The sequence below is a fragment of the Pseudophryne corroboree genome, chromosome 3 (assembly GCF_028390025.1).
Source record: "Pseudophryne corroboree isolate aPseCor3 chromosome 3, aPseCor3.hap2, whole genome shotgun sequence".
Lineage (NCBI taxonomy): Eukaryota > Metazoa > Chordata > Amphibia > Anura > Myobatrachidae > Pseudophryne > Pseudophryne corroboree.
In genome coordinates this window covers 659,783,243-659,806,451 of record NC_086446.1, presented here as the reverse complement: position 1 = coordinate 659,806,451, position 23,209 = coordinate 659,783,243, and the positions used below count along the sequence as shown (strand labels likewise).

The window sequence follows — 23,209 nt, the reverse complement described above, 5'->3', positions numbered from 1 at the left end:
ATTGGTGACATTGCAAATGGCATTAAAGGGAAAGTATGCCTTTTTGCAGATGACACAAAGGTATGCAACAGGGTAGACACACCAGGTGGGGTAAAACAAATGATTGAGGATCTAGGTAGACTAGAGGAATGGTCAAGAGTCTAGCAATTACAGTTTAATGACAAAAAATGCAAAATCATGCACTTGGGTCTCAAAAATCCTAAAGCTAAATACAGTATTAATGGCACTATACTGGAAACTACTGAGGAGGAAAGGGATCTGGGCGTCACTATTCAGGTGACTTAAAGGCAGGTAAGCAATGTAAGAAAGCAATGAGGTAGGCTAGTCAGATGCTTGGTTGCATTGAGAGAGGAATCAGCAGCAGAAAGAAAGAAGTAATAATGCCACTGTATAGGTCATTGGTACGGCCTCATCTAGAATACTGTATTCAGTTCTGGAGGCCATATCTTCAAAAGGATATTAATACATTAGAAACTGTACAAAGGAGGGCAACTAAAATGGTGCATGGCCTACATCACAAAACATACCCAGAAAGACTAAGAAATCTCAATATGTATAGTTTGGAGCAGAGAAGGGAAAGGGGGGACATGATAGAAACTTTCAAATATATCAAGGGTTTCAAAAAAGTCCAGGAGGGAAACATTCTCCAAATGAAGAGAAGCAAAAGGACACGAGGACATGCACTGAGACTGGAGGGGGGGAGGTTCAGGGGAAATTTGCGGAAAAATTATTTCACAGAACGGGTAGTGGACAAGTGGAATAGCCTCCCATCAGAGGTGGTAGAGGCTAAGACAGTAGAGCAATTGAAACATGCATGGGATAGACATAAGGATATCCTTACAAAGAAATAAGGATCAAATAAGGTTAGAGATAACAAATAATATTAAAAAAAAAAAAAAAAAAAGGGGCAGACTAGATGGGCCAAGTGGTTCTTATCTGCCGACAAATTCTATGTTTCTATGTTTCTATGTTTCTATGACATCTCGCCACCTCAAACTTTATATTTCCAAAACAGAATTCATTATATTTCCATCGGCCAATAATAGTTACCAACCTGTTATCTCTATCGCTGTTGATAACTCAGCAATCATCCCTACCCCACAAGCTCGCTACCTAGGTGTCATTCTTGACTCTGAACTGTCCCTTGTTCCCCACATTCAATCTGTCACAAGATCATGAAACATGCAGCTAAGAAACATATCCAAAATACGACCATATCTTACACAAGACACAGCAATAACTGTAATCCATGCTCTCATTATCTCCCGCATTGATTATTGTAATAGTCTCCTGACTGGTCTTCCCAAACATAGTCTCTCACCACTACAATCCATTTTGAGGCTAATCTTCCTCGCTAGACATTCATTGTCTGAAGATCCACTCTGTCAGTCCTTCCATTGGTTACTGGTATTCTACCGTATTAAATATAAAAAACTTTTACTTACATACAAGACTATTAACCAAACTGCACCAACATACATCTCTTCACTCATCTCAAAATATCTCCCTACCCGACCTCTCCGCTCTGCACAAGATCTGCGTCTCTCATCCACACATATTACTTGTTCACACTCAAATTACAGGACTTTATCCGGGCTTCACCAAATCTGTGGAATGCCCTCCCACGCACAAAAAGACTTGCCTCTAGTCTCCAAACCTTTAAACGTTCCATGATAACTCACCTCTTCGGTCGAGCCTATCAAATTCCAGAACCACCCACATAACCTTCAGTGCTTCCCTATCTAATTACATCCTCTCTGTACAGTACACATAACCTTACATATCTTGTCTTTCTTTAATCTCACACCCACCTGACCCTTGGCTAACATTGCTGGGTGATCATATCATACAACCCATTAAGAACCTAGCAATCTGGTGGAACATTATGCAATAGGTAGCATATATCCTTGTGTATCAATGCCTATTTCCCTATAGATAGTAAGCTTACGAGCAGGGCCTTCCAACCTATATGTCTATCTGTTTTTACTAGAGATGAGCGGGTTCGGTTTTCGGAGAACCGAACCCCCCAAACTTCACCACCCAAGCCCGGATCAGAGTCAGGCTTGGGTTTTCCCGCCTGATTTGGAAACCAGAACGAGGCAAAACATCATCATCCCGCTGTCGGATTCTCGTGGGGTTTGGATTACATATAAGGAGCCGCGCGTCACCGCCATTTTCACTCCGGCATTGGAGAGTGTAGAGAGAGGATGTGTCTCTGTCCTCAGTGTCCTGCATCAGTTCAGTGTTAGTGTCTTGTGCTGCATCAGTCCAGTCACAGTGGTTGTGTCCTCTGCTGCCATGTGTCCAGTGCTGTTGTATAAGTCCAGTCCAGTGGTGCTGTGTTGTGCTGCATCAGTCCAGTGGTGGTGTTTTGTGCTGCATCAGTCCAGTCACAGTGGTGGTGTCCTCTGCTGCCACATGTCCAGTGCTGCTGTATAAGTCCAGTCCATTGCAGTGTTGCTGTGTTGTCCTGCATCAGTCCAGTGGTGGTGTCCCTGTGCTGCTGTATATGTCCAGTGGTACTGCCGTTTATATGTCCAGTGATACTGCCGTATACAGTATGTCCAGCGGTACTGCCGTATAATTCCAGTGATTCTGCCATATAATTCCAGTGATCCTGCCGTATTATTCCAGTGGTACTGGCGTATAAGTCTAGTCCAGTGATACTGTCAAAGTCAGAAAAATATCTCTATGCACACTGCCATATTTGCACCTCACACTGGTCCGCGCTGCGCATGCGTGCGCTCTCCCGTGAAGGCGCATACCCGCAGTTGCGTGCACCCGCTGGTGCACGGTATGCGTATTTACGGTAAAGTTTATGTAATCGTAGCGTGCGACTCAATCGTTACATATTTTCATTAATAATGTATTTTGTAGATCATGGTCCCTTTGATAGATTCTGAAAGTTTGGTTAATAAAGCATGTTCCTGAACAGAGGGATTCCTCTTTGTATTGTGCGAAGGGTCTAACAGGGGTCATACAGTGGTGTTTGATACCCATCGGAAGAGTATTTAAATAGCAATATTCCGGTGTTGGTTTGGAGCGGATTAATCGCTCGTGCGAATAGTTATGGACATAAGAAGTTATGTCCATTTATTATTATTTGTTCTTACTTAGTCATGCACCTGAACAGTTGGAGACAGGTATCAGTGGGTCTCAAATGGCTCTTTGACCTCAGAGATCCCCCAAACAATAGTTTGCATGTTGGGAGGGCCTCATATCTTCACATGCATAAGGTAAGCACAGGAATAGTAATTGAAGATCAATTGTACTCCAAATCAGTATCTTTCCCGCAGACGGAGTACAATAGCCTTTAATTACACTGAGCTTTGAGACTCAATGAGGAGGGCCAACACCTGTGTTTACGAATGGAAAAGGGTTTGTATCCAGGAGAATGAGGGCTGAGATGTCATTGTCTCAACTGAAAGTGGACATCATGAATATAGAACAAAGCCCAGAGAAAGGGCTCTGTTTTGTATTCGCCAAACAATAGCTCTCCAGAAGACAGGAATGTGTTGGTCATCACCCATTGTGTTGCATAACCAAGGCCACTGATACAAGACAGCCCACCTGTATGAATCAACCTATGACCTTTGTTATAATGCGAAGCCGAATTCCTGTGTCCAATGGACGATAAGATTGTAGGGACCATTGGATTGCATTGTGTGTGGAGCATAAAAGACGGGCCTGTGGCATCCAGCTTACACTTCTCTTCAAACGATTATCATTGCTGATAATCGGGAAGCTGGATGTCCAGAGGCGCTTGCGATCGTTTCCCCTTGTGCGTAAGTTCTCTCCGTAATCATATTGTCTTACTGTGAGCCATCTCTCTCTCTCTCTCCCTCTCTACTCTTTCTCTCGTATTTTCCCTTGATTAGATTGTATTGTATTTATAGTGTAGTTATTTGGTTAGGAAGTCTCTGTTATATTGTAGTGTATCATTTGTACTGTGATTCCTTTTTACAAGTATATTAGTTATAATACATTTAATAGGCTTTGGACCCTAAACAAGTATCTGTGTATTTTCTCATAGTGTTAAGTGTTCACAGAGCGTCGGTGACGCTCAAGCAGCTTTGTAGTTAATCAGGTTACACCAGGTTGCACTTACACACTGTCTCTACATAAAGGTATACTGTGTATCTCATTGTTAAAGGTATAGATATCAAGGTATAGCGTTGTGAGCATCTGCGCCGCTGGTGATCTCCTCGTGGTCTCGAGCGTCCGCTACGCCATAGCGAATCATTACGTTTGTCTGTAGCCAATAGCGTGCCAGTCTGTGATCTCTGGGCCGTGAGCGAACGCGACGCTTGAGCGTCTCGCCTACGGCTGAGCGATCGTTACGCAAGTAGCGTACCCTTACGGTACTTCTTAAGTAAACAGCGTACAGTGTTCTTAGACCTCATAAAGGGTTGTTTATACGATAAAGGAATTCAGCTTTATCAATACTGCCGTATATGTCCTGTGGTACTGCCATATAAGTCCAGTGGTACTGCCGTATAATTCCAGTGATCCTGCCGTATAATTCCAGTGGTACTGGTGTATAAGTCCAGTGATCCTGCCGTATAATTCCAATGATCCTGCCGTATAATTCCAGTGGTACTGGCGTATAAGTCCAGTGATCCTGCCGTATAATTCCAGTGGTACTGCCGTACAAGTCCAGTGGCACTGCCGTATAATTCCGGTGATCCTGCCGTATAATTCCAGTGGTACTAGCGTATAAATCCAGTGATCCTGCCATATAATTCCGGTGATCCTGCTGTATAATTTCAGTGATACTGCCGTATATGTCAGTGGTACTGCCATATAATTCCAGTGATACTGCCATATATATATATACCCTGTTGCAAAGTGGATTACTGAGGCCATAACAACTATGCTGGTGTTAGACGTGCATCCGGTATCCACCATTAGTGCAGTGGGACTGCAGTGCCAAACCTAGATGGGCCAGGTGTTTGTGCTGCACACTTGTGTCGCTTAGGTTAGTCATACAGCTACCTCATTGCCCTCTTTTACTTCTTGGCATGATGTGCTGTTTGGGTACTATTTTGTTTAAGTGCCATCCTTTCTGACACTGCAATGCCACTCCTAGATGTGCCAATTGTTTGTGTTGCTTAGCTTAGTCATACAGCTACAGATGGGTCCTCAGTTATCTTGACTGTTTCTGCGCCTAGACGGAGGTTTAGTCACGCCTAGGGGAAAGCTTAGGTTGCTGAGTTTAATCACGGACAGGCGCGTTGAGGCGTGACTAGATACTCAGCATGCAATACACATCTCCACCACTGGGTGGCTAATGCTCCACTAATCCAGTACTTTAGTTTGAATAGCGGCGGATTGATCTACGGTACAAGCTCTGGCAAATGGTCAGTGACGACTGTAATGTTAATATACAGTCCTGTACTGCATAGTGTACACACAGATGGTGACCAATGGTCAGACGGAGAGAGTAAATAAAAAAAAAGTTTATTCAGACGCAAACGAACGTGTTAAAACACTTGTGTATGCAACACAACTAATATGTGAACACTTGTGTATGCAGACGCAACTAATGTGTGAAAGGAATAATGTAGCTAATTGAATTTACAGTATGTACAGTGCACAAAATGAGCGTCCGAGTCCCCTAACAGCATAAACAAACACCAATGGGATGGAATCGCTGTTGCATTACTTTTACACATGAACTTGTGTATCTTCCATGCAGCGATGTACAGTAAGCTAGTGGTGAAGGCTCCCACCTCCCACACTGAGGGTTCGATTCCCAAAGTGTCAATCTATATATTTTTTTCACCTGACATTCACTTTATTTTATTTTTTTGTGTAATCCATTGTAAAACATTCAATGGAAGGATGCACACAGGTTTCACATAAATCAGGGTAAATCTGCAGGAGTGACTCATTCCGCTATGTAACAGCAGTAATGAGCAGCTGTAGACATACCAGTAAATATAAATTAGTGTATTCTGACGCAACTATCTGTTTGAGCAACACAGTACTGTAGATCGTCGGTGTTAGAGAATCTCTGTCATACTTTATACAACTCGGTATTTACTAAGAATTTGTATTATCAATCACGGCCGACAATAGGCAAACACTGCCGGGAAAGCACAGAATTCATTAAAAGAAAATGAGCTTTCAAATAGACCTGCTTTTTCTGGCGTGTTCAGATAGTCATGCAAGGATTAGTGAGATTAAACTTGCCACTGTACGTTACAAGCTGTTCGTGCTAATTAGTACACTAGTAGAACATACTGTACAGAGATAATAAGGACGGTGATTTGGCATCCAGGAACTTAGGGAGGAGCTTTTATCTCTCTCCATTATACATAGAAAGATTAAACTTGCCACTGTACGTTACTAGCTGTTCATTCTAATTAGTACACTAGTAGAACATACTGTACAGAGATACTAAGGACAGTGATTTGGTATCCAGGAATTTAGGGAGGAGCTTTTTTCTCTCTCCATTGTAATCTTTCTATCTCTCTCCATTATACTTAGAAAGATTACAATGGAGAGAGATAAAAGCCCCTCCCTAAGTTCCTGGATGCCAAATCACCGTCCTTAGTATCTCTGTACAGTATGTTCTACTAGTGTACTAATTAGCACGAACAGCTTGTAACGTACAGTGGCAAGTTTAATCTTTCTATGTATAATGGAGAGAGATAAAAGCTCCTTCCTAAGTTCCTGAATTCCAAATCACCGTCCTTAGTATCTCTGTACAGTATGTTCTATTAGGGTACTAATTAGCTGTTCATGCTAATTAGTACTCTAATAGAAAATACTGTACAGAGATACTAAGGATGGTGATTTGGCATCCAGGAACTTAGGGAGGAGCTTTTATCTCTCTCCACTGTAATCTTTCTAAGTATAACGGAGAGAGATAAAAGCTCCTCCCTAAGTTCCTGGATACCAAATCACTGTCCTTAGTATCTCTGTACAGTATGTTCTACTAGTGTACTAATTAGAATGAACAGCTTGTAACGTACAGTGGCAAGTTTAATCTCACTGATCCGTGCATGACTATTTGAACATGCCAGCAAAAAGCAGGTCTATTTGAAAGCTCCTTTTTTTTTTTTTTACAAATTCTATGCTTTCCCGGCAGTGTTTGGCTATTGTCAGAGGTGATTGAGAATACAAATTCTTAGTAAATACTGAGTTGTACAAAGTACAACAGAGATTCTCTAACGCCGATGATCTACAGTACTGTGTTGCTCGAACAGTTAGTTGTGTCAGAATACACTAATTTATATTTACTGGTATGTCTACAGCTGCTCATTACCGCTGTTACATTGCGGAATGAGTCGCTCCTGCAGATTAACCCTGATTTATGTGAAACCTGTGTGCACCCTTCCATTGAATGTTTTACAATGGATTACACAGAAAAAAAATTAATAAAGTGAATGTCAGGCAGAAAAAAAAATATAGCTTGGCACTTTGGGAATCGAACCTGGGAATCTCAGCATGGGAGGTGGGAGCCTTCACCGCTAGCCTACTGTACGTCACTGCCAGAGGCAGAACTAGTGAGTGGTGGGCCCAGGTGCGACAAAATGCTTTGGGCCCCCCCCCCCCATCCCATCCAAGTCCACCCCCTCACCCCTGGAGAGGATCTGGAGAGGGGGGCCTGCTCAGGGCCAGAGAAATGGATACCTAGCAACAGTGCCGTAACTAGACATTTTAGCACTGTGTGCAAGAAACGGCATCGGAGCCCCACCCCTGCATGCAAAACAGGGGCAGTGCGCGCCGTAGGCGTGCGCAAAAATACATAGTGGCGTGGCTTCATGGGGAAGGGGTGTGGCCACAAAATAATACCAATTCATAAAACGGTGATCAGTAGTCTCCATTATTCAAATTACGCCACACAGTAGCACCACTACACCAGGTAGAGACCCTTTTACACCTTACGGCGGACAGATTCCTCTTTTTACAAATTACAGCAGACAGCGTCCCCTTTTTACACATTACAGCAGACAGCGTCCCCTTTTTACACATTACAGCAGACAGCGTCCCCTTTTTACACATTACGGCAGACAGCGTCCCCCTTTTTACACATAACGGCAGACAGCGTGCGCTTTTTACACATAACGGCAGACAGCATGCCCTTATTAAACAGCGGCAGACAGCGTACACTTTTTACACATAACGGCAGACAGCGTCCCCTTTTTACACATTACGGCAGACAGCGTGCCCTTGTTACACATTACGGCAGACAGCATCCCCCTTTTTACACATTACGGCAGGCAGATTCCCCCTTTTTACACATTGCGGCAGACAGCGTCCCCTTTTTACACATCACGGCACACAGATTCCCCCTTTTTACACATCACGTCAAGCAGATTCCCCCTTTTTACACATCATGTCAGGCAGATTCCCCCTTTTTACACATTGCGGCAGGCAGATTCACCCTTTTTACACATCACGTCAGGCAGAATCCCCCTTTTTACACATTGCGGCAAAGATTCCCCCTTTTTACACATTGCGGCAAAGATTCCCCCTTTTTACACATTACGTCAGGCATATTCCCCCTTTTTACACATTGCGGCAGACAGCGTCCCCTTTTTACACATCACGGCACACAGATTCCCCCTTTTTACACATCACGTCAAGCAGATTCCCCCTTTTTACACATCATGTCAGGCAGATTCCCCCTTTTTACACATTGCGGCAGGCAGATTCCCCCTTTTTACACATTGCACCAGGCAGATTCCCCCTTTTTACACATTGCGGCAGACAGTCCCCCTTTTTGCACATGGAAAGAAAGAAAGAAAGAAAGAAAGAAAGAAAGAAAGAAAGAAAGAAAGAAAGAAAGAAAGAAAGAAAGAAAGAAAGATTATACTTACCCTCTCTGTTGGCTCAGGCTCCTCAGTGCAGCTTCTGATCACGATTCCCAGGCAGGAGAGAAGGAGGAGGAGGGAGGTGGAGGAGGGAGCCGCAGCAGCGCTGTGTTATTGGTGGAGGCGCTGCTGCTGCTGTCCCTCTGCTTCACTATAGGCTGTTCTCGGAAGACAGCCTATAGTGAAGCAGAGGGACAACAGCAGCAGCGCCTCAACCTGTAGCAAAGCGGTGCTGCAGCTCCCTCCTCCTTCTCCCCCGTACCGCTGCGCTCCTCTCCTCTCTGTCCGGGCGGCTGTGTGCTGCGGGCAGCGGTTGCCCGCAGCACACAACGGCATGTAATGAGTCAGTTTGACTCATTACATGCTTTGGGCCCCTGGACAGTGGCGGGCCCCAGTGCAACGCACTGGTTGCACTGGCGGTAGTTCCGCCTCTGGTCACTGCATGGAAGATACACAAGTTCATGTGTAAAAATAATGCAACAGCGATTCCGTCCCATTGGTGTTCGTTTATGCCGTTAGGGGACTCGGACGCTCATTTAGTGCACTGTACATACTGTAAAGTCAATGAGCTACATTATTCCTTTCACACATTAGTTGCGTCTGCATACACAAGTGTTTTAACACGTTCATTTGCATCTGTATAAACTATTCACACAGTGATTTGGCATCCTGGAACTTGGGGAGGAGCTTTTATCTCTCCCCATTATACTTAATACTACGGGATTTGGATGCTCACATATCCCTAACATCAATAGACCATACTGTATCTGTAAAATGTTTGTTTGCATCTGTATATGCTGTACTATTTGCATCTGTACTGTACATACTGTTATATACTGTATGACATACTGTAGCATAATGTAGCGTAATGAGATGCACCAGTAAAGTAGTTCTTACGCTGTAGTTCAGTATTGTATTTTAATGTAGACCACACGCATGCGCATTGGTGATTTTAAAAAGCGACATCTGGTGGATGATCTTAGGTATTACACTCAAAGGTGCGCCTCCCTTCGATTAAGTGCCCAGGCACGCTGCGTGTGCCCAATCTCGACTAACACCTCAGTCAGCAAAGATAACGGAGGACCCATCTGTACCTCATTGCACCTATTTTCATCTTTGCATGATGTGCTATTTGGGGCCTTTTTTATATCGGCCATCCTGTCTGACACTGCAGTGCCACTCCTAGATGGGCCAGGTTTTTGTACCGCACACTTCTGTCACTTAGCTTAGTCATACAGCAACCTCGGTGCACCTCTTTTTCTTCTATGCATCATGTGCCGTTTGGGGCCTAGTTTCTAAAACTGCCAGACTGTAACTGCAGTGCCGCTCCTAGATGGGCCAGGTGTTTGTGCTGCACACTTGTGTCGCTTAACTTAGTCATACAGCCACCTCCCTGAAACCTTTTGGCCTAAAAACAATATTGTGAGGTGTGAGGTGTTCAGAATAGACTTGAAATTAGTGGAAATTAATGTTATTGAGTTTAATAATACCGTAGGATCAAAATTACCCCCAAATTCTGTGATTTTAGCCATTTTTATGTTTTTTCAAGAATCATCCAGATCCAAAACCAAAACACAAAAGGGTGGTTTTGGCAAAACCAATCCAAAACACGAGCGGGGAGTTAGAACCAAAACCAATACACAAAACACGAAAAGTGCCCGCCACACATCTCTAGTTTTTACTCAGTTTTGTTCTACTACTGTTCTAATTGTAAAGCACAACGGAATATGCTGCGCTATATAAGAAGCTGTTAATAAATAAATAATAAATAAATTCAGGTCAAAGCATATTTTTTAACCTCTGACCCCCTCCCCTCCACCCCTTATTCCACCAAGTGATCATTACAGTATTACCTCCCAACATTTCAACTGTGTAACGTAGGACAAGGCCACGGCACACCGTGCCAGAAACTCACTCTAGGTGTGTGCCCATGTTGTCACAATGGGCATAGTCACTGTCTAGCGATTCTAAAGCACCTATAATTCCCTAGAGTTGTCACAGCGCCGTCATTTATTTCTTGCCCAAGTTTGAGAAGCTTCCTGTTTCTTTAAACCTGCAGATTTATTACAATGCAGACATCATGAGCTCCCTTCTTGCTCTTGCTTCAAGGGCAACTTTTGTTGTTAGCTACAGTATATCTATTTATTGATTCTGTCTCAAATCTCTAAAGTATTGTAAATTGGATGATTCCTTGTTAGCCAAAGATAGCATTGGTTTTTCCTAACCAAGAAGTAAAGCAGGTTCCAAAGAGCCAAACCATGGACCTAATTCAGACCTGATCGGTGCTGTGTTTTCACACAGCAGCCAATCAGGTCTAAACTGTGCACCAGCGCACCAGCCCATGCCAGACAGCCGACGGCTGTCTCAGCCCTGCGATCACCTCTGCCTGATTGACAGGCAGAGGCGGTCGCTGCGAGGTTGCGGGCGGGCCGGCGGTGTTTGGCCGCCGTTTAGGGAGCATGGTCCAGGCAACGCAGGCGTGCCCGGACTGTGCGGGGGAAGGGGGGGGCCTCGGCAGCTGTGTAACATCACACGCAGCCACTGCAACCGGCACAGCAACAGGTAGCTCCCTGCCAGCACGCTGCCAGGGAGCTACTCTTCAAGTACAAAAGCATTGCCGCTGTGCGATGGTTTTGTACTTGTGCGGGGGGGTCGGGCCTGACATGCGGGGTGGGCTAGCCTTCTGCTGGGCGTCCCCCCGCATGTCTGTGTATCTGATTGTAGATATCCTACATTTAGCACATCTATGATCAGGTCTGAATTAGCCCCCATGTGTAATAGAACTGAGCAATGAGTTATATATAATGTTCGTGAAGTAATTAATCAAATTTTCCTGGAGCCAAAGAAGGAAACATAGCCTATCTTCGTGTATAAGGGCTTTCTCGGTATCTACACATTTCAGGACTGGCATACCATAACTCTGTGAGTGACCCAAGCCACCTTATTTCTGAAAGACGGGTAATTAAGGTAGTATATAGCAAGGTGGCACCAAAGAGACTCAAAATTGAAGCTCATGGGTGGGCAAGATGTGCTAAGCATTGTAGAGCATTAAAGTGGAGAGAGATAAAGTACCAATCTATCAGCCCCTGACATTTTTTCATTCACAGTTAGGAACTGATTGGCCGGTACTTTATCTCGCTCCACTTTATCACTCTACAAGGTTTATTACTTCTCTAGTCTTTTATTGTGTTGAGAAAGAGAGCAAAAAACTCTGATTTGGAATTATTGATTTATACCCTGAGAGGGCTCCTTATTGATCCGGTTCATAAATAGGTTAGGGAGTAACATTTTTGGGTTGGTAAGGGTCAGCAATACATCTTCTGCAAACAGAGAGATTTTATATTGGGTCTATAATTGTTAATTTTAGTAGGGTCTTTATTAGGTTTGGGAAAATGATAGTATGAGAGTGGGTTGTGTCAGTGGACTTTACCTCAATGCATTATATAACTGAAAGCTTGCACGAGTGGGCAGTAGTTTATTTGAAAGCTTTGCGATATGACATAGGGAAGCTACTAAGTCCAGGGGCACTGGAAGGCTTTTGTGATTTTAACTCTGCTGCCACTTCTCCTGTTATTTCGCAATTTAGCTTATGAAACCTGTGGTGCTTTGCATACAGACCACTTTACTGCAGCATTCTATGTAATACTGTATATGAAGAATAATGCTAACCTCTTGTGGCAGGGGCAGTGTAAATCCACATGATGAATGTGGAATGTCCAAATATCCCAGGTTTAGCAGAGCAAAAGCAGCAGAACTGACGTGTCCAGTCCAGGTGTTGCCTCAATCAGTTCTCAGCCATAAGCTAGGCTAATTAATTAAACTGCACCTGTGATCAGCCTTTAAGTATGTGTTCGGGGCACAGGGACTTTGCTTCTGATGGTGACTAGCATCAGTGTCAGGACCACTGTGTCACGAACCGATCACTCACCTCTGCGGGTTCTGGGGTCTGTCCGTTGCAAGCGCGGTTGCTCGCGGTGCTGTGCGGCCATGTGGGGATGCGGCGTGGTCAGCAGCAGAGGTGATGCAGGTTCTGGGAGCCGGGAGTGCGGGGACCAAATGGCCAAAGGCACCGCTGTGTGTCTACAGTATAGGAGGCGGCCATGTTGGAGACCAAATGAGCACCTGGGAGCACTTGTGAAACACCTGTGGGTAAGTGTTAGCCAATCCCGTGCTTGTGCTGCCTTTAAGTAAGCTGGAAGTATGTTATTCTGAGCCAGTGCTTTGTTGTAACTACTCTGGCCTCTAGCCGTGGGTTTCTGTGTGATTCCAGTGGTCCAGATATCGCCTCCGCTCCCAGAGGCCTGCCTGCAGCCTTCACTGCAAAAGATCCACCAGCTCCCTGCTGTGCAGTCAGTCAATCGCTCTTCCCATGGAACCAAGTGGATTTCCAGAGTCTTTTGAGAGGTTACCCTGTCTGCCTGCTTCAATCACACAGCCTTAGGAGGATTCTACTAAACGCAGGTGCTCGTTTAACCAGCTCTCAGTTTAACTCATTCTTCACCATTGTCGTCTGCTACAGTTTCACAGTGCTTCAAATGTTATCTTCACAATTTGCAAGTATTCTGTTCAGTATTGTATTTTCATTGCTGCTGCAATCAAGGACAATTCTTCACAGCCTTCCAGTTTAAGCTTCAGTACAAGTCTCTACAGTTATTCATTTATGTCTGCAATACATACTTGCCTACCTGACCCTCTCCATGAGGGAGAAAATACTCTGTTCCTGGTAATGTATGATTGCCATCACCTGTGATGAGCTAGTTAATGGATAAGAAAGGTGTTTCACCACAGGTGATGGCAATCAAACATTACCAGGAAAGTCCAGGAACAGAGCATTTTCTCCCTCATGGGGAGGGTCAGGTAGGCAACTATGCTGCAATATCCAGTTAACACTCCTTACAGTTTGGCACCAGTCATTGCTTCATTTGGACAATTCTACACAAGCCTGTTTAAACTTGGTTGTATGAACACTTCTTCAATGCTTCTTTAAAACTGTTCCCGGATATCATTATACCATTCATTGCAATACACGTATGTATGTATTTATTGTCATTTAACTCATACTTGCCTACTGACCCTCTCCATGAGGGAGAAAATGCTCTGTTCCTGGACTTTCCTGGTAATGTATGATTGCCATCACCTGTGGTGAGCTAGTTAATTAGTAAGAAAGGTGTTTCACCACAGGTGATGGCAATCGTACATTACCGGGAAAGTCCAGGAACAGAGCATTTTCTCCCTCATGGAGAGGGTCAGGTAGGCAAGTATGATTTAACTCCTTACTGGAATTGTTGCCTTTAATAAATATATGAAACGGAACTTTCTTTGTCCTCCCTGCTTTCATCATACACCAGCACCTACACCTTTGATTGGACCAGGGTTAACGGGTTCACAAAAACACTCTGCCCTGACACACTGATCCTGTGCTGCTATGCTGCTTTGAACCTGTACTGCTGTAACATATGCTGTTTGGAGAACTGCCTACTCATCTGAAGTGCAAGCCTGGTGTCTGTAGTGGCAATAAAGAGTGTTGGACTCTTCATCCTGTTTATGTGATTTCTTGTCACACTCCCAACTGGCTGGCATCAAAGAAGAATAGCTGCGTGTGCTGAAGGTGCGCACCTGGATTTATGGGGCTTGGCCTCGTGACTAGGGAGCATGACCTCATGAGAAGGGGAAGTGCTTGGCATCCCAGCGGTTGGGATGCTGGTGGTCATGTGATCAATGCCAGAATCCCGACACTCCTCCTGAGACCGACACCAGGACACGGACAGCTTAAATCCCGAAAGTGAATATCAGGGTGGGGTTTAGAGTTAGGGACAGGCACTAGGGGGTGGTCAGGGTTAGACACTAATGGGGAGGATGCTAGCCATAGCCAACATCCCCTGAGGGTTATCTGTAGCTGACACCTCAGGAGGGTTAACCCTAGCCGACACCCCCAGAGAGTTAGGGTGTCGGGATTATCACTGTCGAGATGACACGGTCAGTCATGTGACCGCCAGCATCCTGAGTGCCGATATTTAATATCCAACTCCATGGGAAGTATTGCAATCGTCAGCCATGTCCCAGTTTTCATCATTGTGAGGTCATGCCCAGCCATGTCTCCAGTCCCTCTCTCCTGGTGAACAGACACTGGGGCAGACAGTGCGGACCGTAGGCAACTGTGTCAGTAACGTGGCAGGTGCCTGCTCTGCACACTGTCACGGTTGCTGCAGCATCAGACTGAGCCCCATCCCCCCCCCCCCCCCCCCTAGGCAGTTCCCATGGGGCATTGTGTGCGACATACCACCGGATGACTAAACTGTCCTGGAGACGGAGTTGCTGGTGTTTCCTGGGATAGGTGTGTGTCACGTGTTGTGTGTGTGTGTGGTCTATGTACCTGTGTAGGGTGTGCTGTGTGTACATTGTGCATGTGTTTTTAGGGGGACATTTGATAAGAGCGGAGAAGGGAGCCAGTGGAGTAGTTGCCCATGGCAACCAATCGGCACCGAAGTAACCTCTATAATTTGCATACTTTCAAATGATACAGAGCTGATTGATGGGGCAACTTCTACACTGGCTCACTTCTCCGCTCTTATCACTGCTTAGTAAATGTCCCCGTTAGTGTGCTAAGGATTTGTGTTTGTGCAATGTATGTATCTATTTTAGATTTGAGTGGTCTATTTTTTGACTTGCGGTCTAACCCTGAATAGCCCCTCTGCGTTGGCTCAGAGCATTCTGTGTGTATAGACATCTGAGTGACTAAAGGAAGACAAAGGAGTAGAGCGTATATTATGTTGAGAGCAAGGGTAGAATATATACTTTAATACACACAATCAAAAAGAAGGATACATATAATAAAGAAAAAGGGGAGGGGGGGGGTTTGCTGTGCTACTGCTTAGGTTATTTAGAGACTAGTGTCGGAAAGTAAAAGAGAAAAAGCAGAATATACAGTATGACAAAGAGGTCAGATTAAGTGCAGAATGCTAAACCTTGTATCTGCTTAATTAGATGGTTCACTGACGAAAACAAATGCGCCACATAGTGAGTGCATAAAATATGTTAATCTTTATTGCTGCTGGAGACCTGCAGTGAATGCCAGAAGTATTTTCTGATGTGACCTCTAGATTAGAGCTATTACTGTGATTAGAGCTATTACTGATTAAACTACAAAATCTATTCCATGCAATACTTGGGAGCTCCTCGTTTCACACCATTAAATCAGTAGTTTTAAAAGTGCATAACAACCTTTTTATTGTGGAAGGCTGGAATTACACAGGTACCTGTAGATAACTGCAGGATAAGGGTATCTATCATGGCTGACAACCTATTTCCTCACAAGCGCTACCTGTTAAAGGGACACTAACCTCAGATGTTTGTTGTATTATTTGTGCGTAACACAGAGGAATGTATATACAGTACTAACATACTATTAGCTTTCCTTTTGGGTAGGCTGTGAGTAAAAACAGGGTGGGGGGAGGGAATTAATACAATGTAGGATAGAGATAAACTGGAGAGATAAAGGGACTAATTCACATGGTTTTGCCCAACTGCTAACAAATTTGCTGTTGCGATCAACTCTGAATTACCCCCAAAGGACCTTATTCAGTAAGGATAACAAAATACCACCCCACATGACCCTCTCCAGGAGCGACAGAATGCTCTATTCCTGGACTTCTCCCTTAATGTATGATTGCCATCACTTGTGTTGAACTAGTTATTTGATAAGAAAGGTGTTTCACCACAGGTGACGGCAATCATTAATTAAATGGGAAGTCCAGGAAAAGAGCATTCTGTCCCTCTTGGAGAGGGTCATATTGGGGGGTGTGCATACTAATAGACAATGGTTAACGGAAGCCTTACTGCTTTGTGTTTGTAGCTAACAAATAAAGCTATAAGTGCACTGAATCTGTTTTGGAAAATCAATTAGGTGAGTGAGAATACCACATAATGCAAAATAGGGGACGTGGAGAGGATTCCACATAATACAAAATGGTTGGGGGACAACTACTGTACATCATAGTTGCCAACGTCTGGGTTTGGCTCAGCTGGGGGCCAGTGTGGGGGTGTGACAGAATAAAGGGGCAGGGTGGAGGCATACCTAAACAATGGAGGTGGTACAGGAGGCATGGTAGTGGCGATCCCATCATTGTAGCCACATCTTCCTCCCTACAATGCAGAGATTACCGGCATTATACAGCAGGGGGTGTGGCTACGATGATGCGATTCAGCAAGAATTGCGTCATCGATCATCCAGGCCACCCACATTTCTCGCTAAGTGTTCAGCCAGGCAGGGGGTGCCACAGAAATTGGGAGACTTGCCTGTTCTTCTGGGGTGACGGGAAGGCCACCCGATTTTCGGGAGCCCCCTGGCCTTTCCAGGAGAGTAGGTAAGTATGCTGTAAATAATACAAAATGAGAGAGGGAAGAATATTACATAATTAGAAATGTGCAGGCTCCGTTTTACTGAAAACCAAGCCCACCCGAACTTCAGGGATCCAAGTGAATCTGAGTCCAGATTCAGAAATCCCCGCCATTTTAAGATCCTAAAACAAGGTAGGACGTCATCTTCCGGTCACCATATATTGCATGTTTTGGATTTGATATAAGTCCCTACCACAGTGATTGGGCGCCATTTCAGCAGTATAGACCATATGGAGATGGGCTGAGCATCTCTTAGGGACATTTTACCCAAAAAATCAATAAGTAGGACTGGAGAGGGTGTTGGTACTGGGGTGAGTATCTTAGGGGCACTTTACCAAAAAGTTTGTTAAGGAGCACTGCTGTGCAGGCAGTGGCACTGTGTACTGTGGGGCAGTGGCACTATGTACTGTGGGGCAGTGGCACTATGTACTGTGGGGCAGTGGCACTATGTACTGTGGGGCAGAACCTTCAGACAGTTAAAAAATTAGGTGCCAGTGTGTCTATAAGCACGCAAGTCACGGCAGTGTACAAAAGAAACCTCTAACAAAAAAAAACAACCACTTGTGTGTATTCTGGTCCATGCAGTGACACTGTCTTAAGGTAACGTTCAGTAGGTGCCATGACACGCTTTAATATTAGCACTGTGAATCAATATGGATCACGATTAGGCAATGAAAGAGCAGGAACAGCAATTTCACAATGTTAAGAAAGTGGTAGAGGTATCATCTTTATAACCGGCAAATTAATGACCAAACAAAAGAACACTGAGGCTGAAGAACAAACTGTGTGTTCATAAATTCCTTAGGAGAGTCTAGGGGTGTCCATGTTAGCTAAGTGTGACAGACAAAGAAAAAAAAGAAGATATTCCCAAATGCGCTGTCAGCAGCAGCTGGTATAGGGATGGTCAATAACCCCAAACGTATATAAAGAGCAAATACAATGGAAACCAAATAGTTAAGTATATATAACGGCTTGTTGATATATTAACACATTTATTAAAAATACATGATAATAAATTTAAGAAAAATTCATATATAAAAACCCTCACATATATGTGGTATCAATGTAAATGGCCACTCAGGATATCACTAAGTTCAGTTTCTAAATTTCTATCTGGGTAGGACTCTCCCCTAATAAGAAATTGCAGATCACTGTATTCAGCAACAATAATTTTTACCAGATAGTTGTTGCAGCTCTGATGGAATACCAAGTCATATAAGAAAACCGGTGTTAAGGGGGGTACACACGGAGAGATCCGTGCTTAAAATCTAAGCAATCTTGCTAGATTGCTTAGATTTTAAGCACGGATCTGCCGTGTGTATGCCCTCCAGCGATAGCGATGCGCGGTCCCGCGCATCGCTATCGCCGGTGCTAGATTGAGCCTGCATGCAGGCTCAATCTAGCGGGTCGCTCACTTCACCGTTGTGTGAAGTGAGCGGCCCCCCGTCGGCTTTCCCCCTCGCTCAGCACATCGCGCTGTGCTGAGCGGTCTGTGTTAAGATCGCTCAGCACACATCTCTCCCGTCAGTACCCCCCTTTAGGCTTTTAGGAATAAACAGTACCCATAAAAGGTCTTTTGGCAATAAATCCTTTCAGTGCTGATGGGGTATTCAAATCGCAGGTACACTGCAGCAATTCTTCCAGGAATAGGCAATCCCCATAAAAGGTCAATTGGCAATGAATCCTTTCAGTTCTGTTGGGGTATTCAGGTCGCATTTACACTACAGTGATTCTCCAAGACAGGGGGAAAGTCCAAATGAATGCCAGAAAACAATCTATCAGATTCCTGGTGGTTGTAAATCAAGCTCAATGCTTATCCAGCTTCCTCAGGAGCATATGTGGTGTATCTGAGAGTGGGTAACCCCACATATGCTACAACCAGTGAAACACATTGAACTTGATGTCCTGAGTAGCCATTTACATTAATACCACATATATGTGAGGTTTTTTATATATGAATTTTTCTTGAATTTATTATGTATTTTTAATAAATATGTTAATATCAACAAGCCATTATTTATATATATATATATATATATATATATATATATACTTAACTATTTGTACAGCCAGCGCTGGTTTCCATTGTATTAGCTAAGTGTGAGTCTGACATTTCTCACACTGTTCTTGTAGAGAAGCCTCCTTCCACCATTTCTGCACTCTCTGTAAATGTGGTAATGAGCAGTACAAGTAAAGCTAGTGATAATGATGATGACAGTATAAATTGAGGATGCTAGTGTGGAAGTCCACAGGATGAGGGGGATATTCATGTACTATCTGATGCTAATGAAGATATTGATGATAAGAATGTTGACGATGTTGGTTGTGCAAGCAAGCCACCAGCAGCAGCAGTTCTTGGGCATAAAAGCAAAAGTGATGCTTGGGGAAAAAAAACATAAAAGCCACCTCTTAGGTGTGGGATTATTTTTACCCAAATCCTGACAACTGTGTAAATGTATCTCAGTGGCACACCCAGGGGGGTTTCTGAGTACCCAGAAACCCCCCGATTGACCAAATCAATTTATTGCTAATCGCTGCTTGCGAGTGTAGCTCTGCCCACTCGCTGCATTAGGCTCCACCCTCTCACGGCATTTTGCCGCGGTTCGCGGACCCGCTGGGTAGAGCTACTCACACTAACCTCCCTCCAGCCAGCGGCAGGTGAACCAGAGCTAATGGTCACAAGTCTTGTGAGGCTGCCTAATCTGAATGTGACCACCCCAGACTGCTCCCTTCCTAGCTGACCTGTGTAAGGAACCTCTGTCTCCAATCAACCATCGCTTCATATTCATAAGGGCTTTAAACACAGTATACCAACATTTTTTACATGTGCACCAATTTATTAGCTTTATGCATTATATTTATGTATACAGTGTGTGTGTGTGTATATATATATATATATATATATATATATATATATATATATATATATATAGAAGGAAGACGGGCACTCCACTTTCCCAAACTTAACTGCCGCAGGTGCTCAGCTCCAGAGAAAGACGTAGCAACACAGGATGAGAGGCACTCCGCGGTCTTGTATAAATAAACAAGCAGATACCACAAGTGGCAAAGCGACGTTTCGGATTTTACTCCTTTTTCAAGCAACAAAACATACCGTATGTTTTGTTGCTTGAAAAAGGAGTAAAATCCGAAACGTCGCTTTGCCACTTGTGGTATCTGCTTGTTTATTTATACAAGACCGCGGAGTGCCTCTCATCCTGTGTTGCTATATATATATATATATATATATATATATATATATATATATAAAATCTTTTTCAAGCCAAATTGACAAGGTTAATAGCAAGAGGAAAAACAAATGGGAACATAACTATTTGAATACATTATTTAAATATAAAGAGTAAATAATAATATAAAAATGAGATTATATATATATATATTGTAACACTGTAGGGGTGCAAGGTGCCTTTTCCTGGGGAATATGGCCGCACGCAGCAGCTGAGGAACAACACAAGTCCAGTTTCTGGTACAACTGACCCCGGCCAGTTTTATTGAAACAGAAAATAAAACAAACCCCAAAATAAAAATACCTTGCCTGTCCGGCACTAACTAAACATAAGATGTTCCTAACTGTCACTAAACAAAACACAGAGTTCTTCAGTACATACTGTATAGCTTACTTGCATCAGAAAGCGTGTCTCTCACACACAGATCCTGCAGCCTTCCCAGGCAGTCTGCCCATACTAATCAGGTTAGAAGCACTATATCACTCTTACACAGCTGAAACCCTGATTAGCCCTCTGTGAGGCCAAAGACCCGAACTGGGCCCAATGTCTAGAACTCGCCTTATCTCTCTCTCAGAGCCTTTACCCAGCTTTTACAGCAAACTGAAAAGGTTCAGACAAAACAAAAAGCATTTTTCCTAGAAGTTAACATTTTCTAAAACATGTAAGACAAGAACCTGGGACAAATATACCTGCCCTCAAACACTATCCCAGTGTTCTTGTCACATATCCCCCTCCCCTGTTTCGACCTAGGGGCCGGAACACTTGTAGCCCCCAAACAGAAGATGCGAGACAATGCATCTGCGTTGGCCAATTGTGTTCCCGGTCTATGTTCGACAGTAAACTTAAAGTCCTGCAACGCTAGAAACCATCTAGTTACACGAGCATTCTTGCCTCTATTTACATACATCCATTTTAAAGGGGCATGGTCTGTCACTAGTCTGAATTGTCTACCCAAGAGGTAATATCTCAAGGTATCTAGTGCCCACTTAATGGCCAAAGCCTCCTTTTCCACAATGGCATACCTTTTTTCATGCTCATTGAGTTTCCTACTCAAATAAATGATAGGGTGTTCGTCCCCATCTCTGGTTTGGGACAGCACAGCACCTATCCCTACCTCTGAGGCATCTGTCTGTACCACAAATTCTTTTGAAAAATCTGGTGTTATCAACACCGGTTGTGAACACAAAGCCACTTTTAACGCTTGGAACGCCTTTTCTGCATCAGGGTTCCATTTCACCACATTTGACTGCTTCCCTTTGGTAAGGTCTGACAACGGCACCGCTGTGGTCGCAAAATTAGGAATAAACCGTCTATAGTACCCAGTAATTCCCAAAAAAGCCCTTACCTGTTTTTTATTCACTGGACGAGGCCAGTTTTGAATAGCATCAACTTTATTCAATTGGGGCCTAATCAGACCTCTGCCTATGGTGAAGCCCAAGTATTTGACCTCCTCCATTGCGAGGCAGCACTTCTTTGGGTTAGCAGTTAACCCTGCCTCTCTGATTGAGCCCAGTACTGCTTGTACTTTAACCAAATGGGACCCCCAGTCTGTACTGTGAATTACCACATCATCCAAATAGGCAGCTGCATATTTTCTATGGGGCCTCAAAATTTTATCCATCGCCCGTTGAAAGGTTGCTGGAGCCCCATGCAACCCAAAGGGTAACATCTTATACTGGTACAGCCCCTCCGGAACCGAAAAGGCTGTTTTTTCTTTGGCGCTATCAGATAAAGGTATTTGCCAGTAACCTTTGGTCAGGTCCAATGTGGTGAGAAACCTGGCTGTTCCCAGCCTTTCTACAAGCTCATCCACACGGGGCATGGGGTATGCGTCAAACTTGGACACCTCATTTAATTTACGAAAGTCATTACAGAAGCGTATGCTACCGTCGGGCTTCGGGATGAGCACTATGGGACTGGACCACTCACTGTTAGACTCCTCTATGACTCCAAGTTCTAACATGGTTTTAACTTCCTTAGAAATAGCTTCTCGCTGAGCTTCAGGAATCCTATATGGCTTTAAATGAACCCTGACCCCTGGTTCTGTGACAATGTCATGTTTTATTATGGTCGTTCGGCCAGGCAGCTCTGAAAATACCTCCCTATTTTGGATGAGAAATTCTTTAACCTGATTGTTCTGATCAGCTGATAATGTCTCTGACACCTTCACTGCGGGAAGCAACCGGGGTGAAGACACCGAAGGGCAAGGCTCCGCTGACAGAGACAACCTATCTTTCCAGGGTTTGATTAAGTTAACATGGTAGATCTGTTCGGGTTTTCTCTTTCCCGGCTGGTATACTTTGTCATTAACCTCATTCACTTTTTCCCTAATCTCAAATGGACCCTGCCATTTAGCTAGGAATTTGCTTTCCACAGTGGGTACCAAAACAAGAACTCTATCTCCAGGAGCAAATTCCCGTATCTTGGCACTCCGGTTATAGACCCTCTGTTGAGCACTTTGGGCCTGTTCCATGTGCTCTCTGACAACAGGTACCACGGCTGCAATCCTATCCTGCATTTGTGTTACATGCTCAATAACGCTTCTATAAGGAGTGGGCTGTCCTTCCCACGTCTCTTTGGCAATATCCAACAGCCCTCTGGGGTGTCTACCATACAACAAATCAAATGGAGAAAACCCGTAGAGGACTGAGGAACTTCTCTGATGGCCATTAACAAGTATGGCAACAAACAATCCCAGTTTTTCCCATCTCTCTCAACAACCTTTTTTAACATACTTTTTAA

At 44.1% G+C, this 23,209-nt stretch overlaps 1 long non-coding RNA gene across 1 annotated transcript in view; it reads right to left on the bottom strand.

The window, feature by feature from the left end:
* Nucleotides 1–13,174, bottom strand: part of LOC135058136 (uncharacterized) — a 63,915-nt gene extending 50,741 nt beyond the window's left edge. The window contains exon 1 of the long non-coding RNA XR_010244627.1: nt 12,754–13,174. This is a non-coding gene — a long non-coding RNA (uncharacterized LOC135058136). The remainder of the gene's footprint in view (nt 1–12,753) is intronic.
* Nucleotides 13,175–23,209: the final 10,035 nt, after the last annotated feature.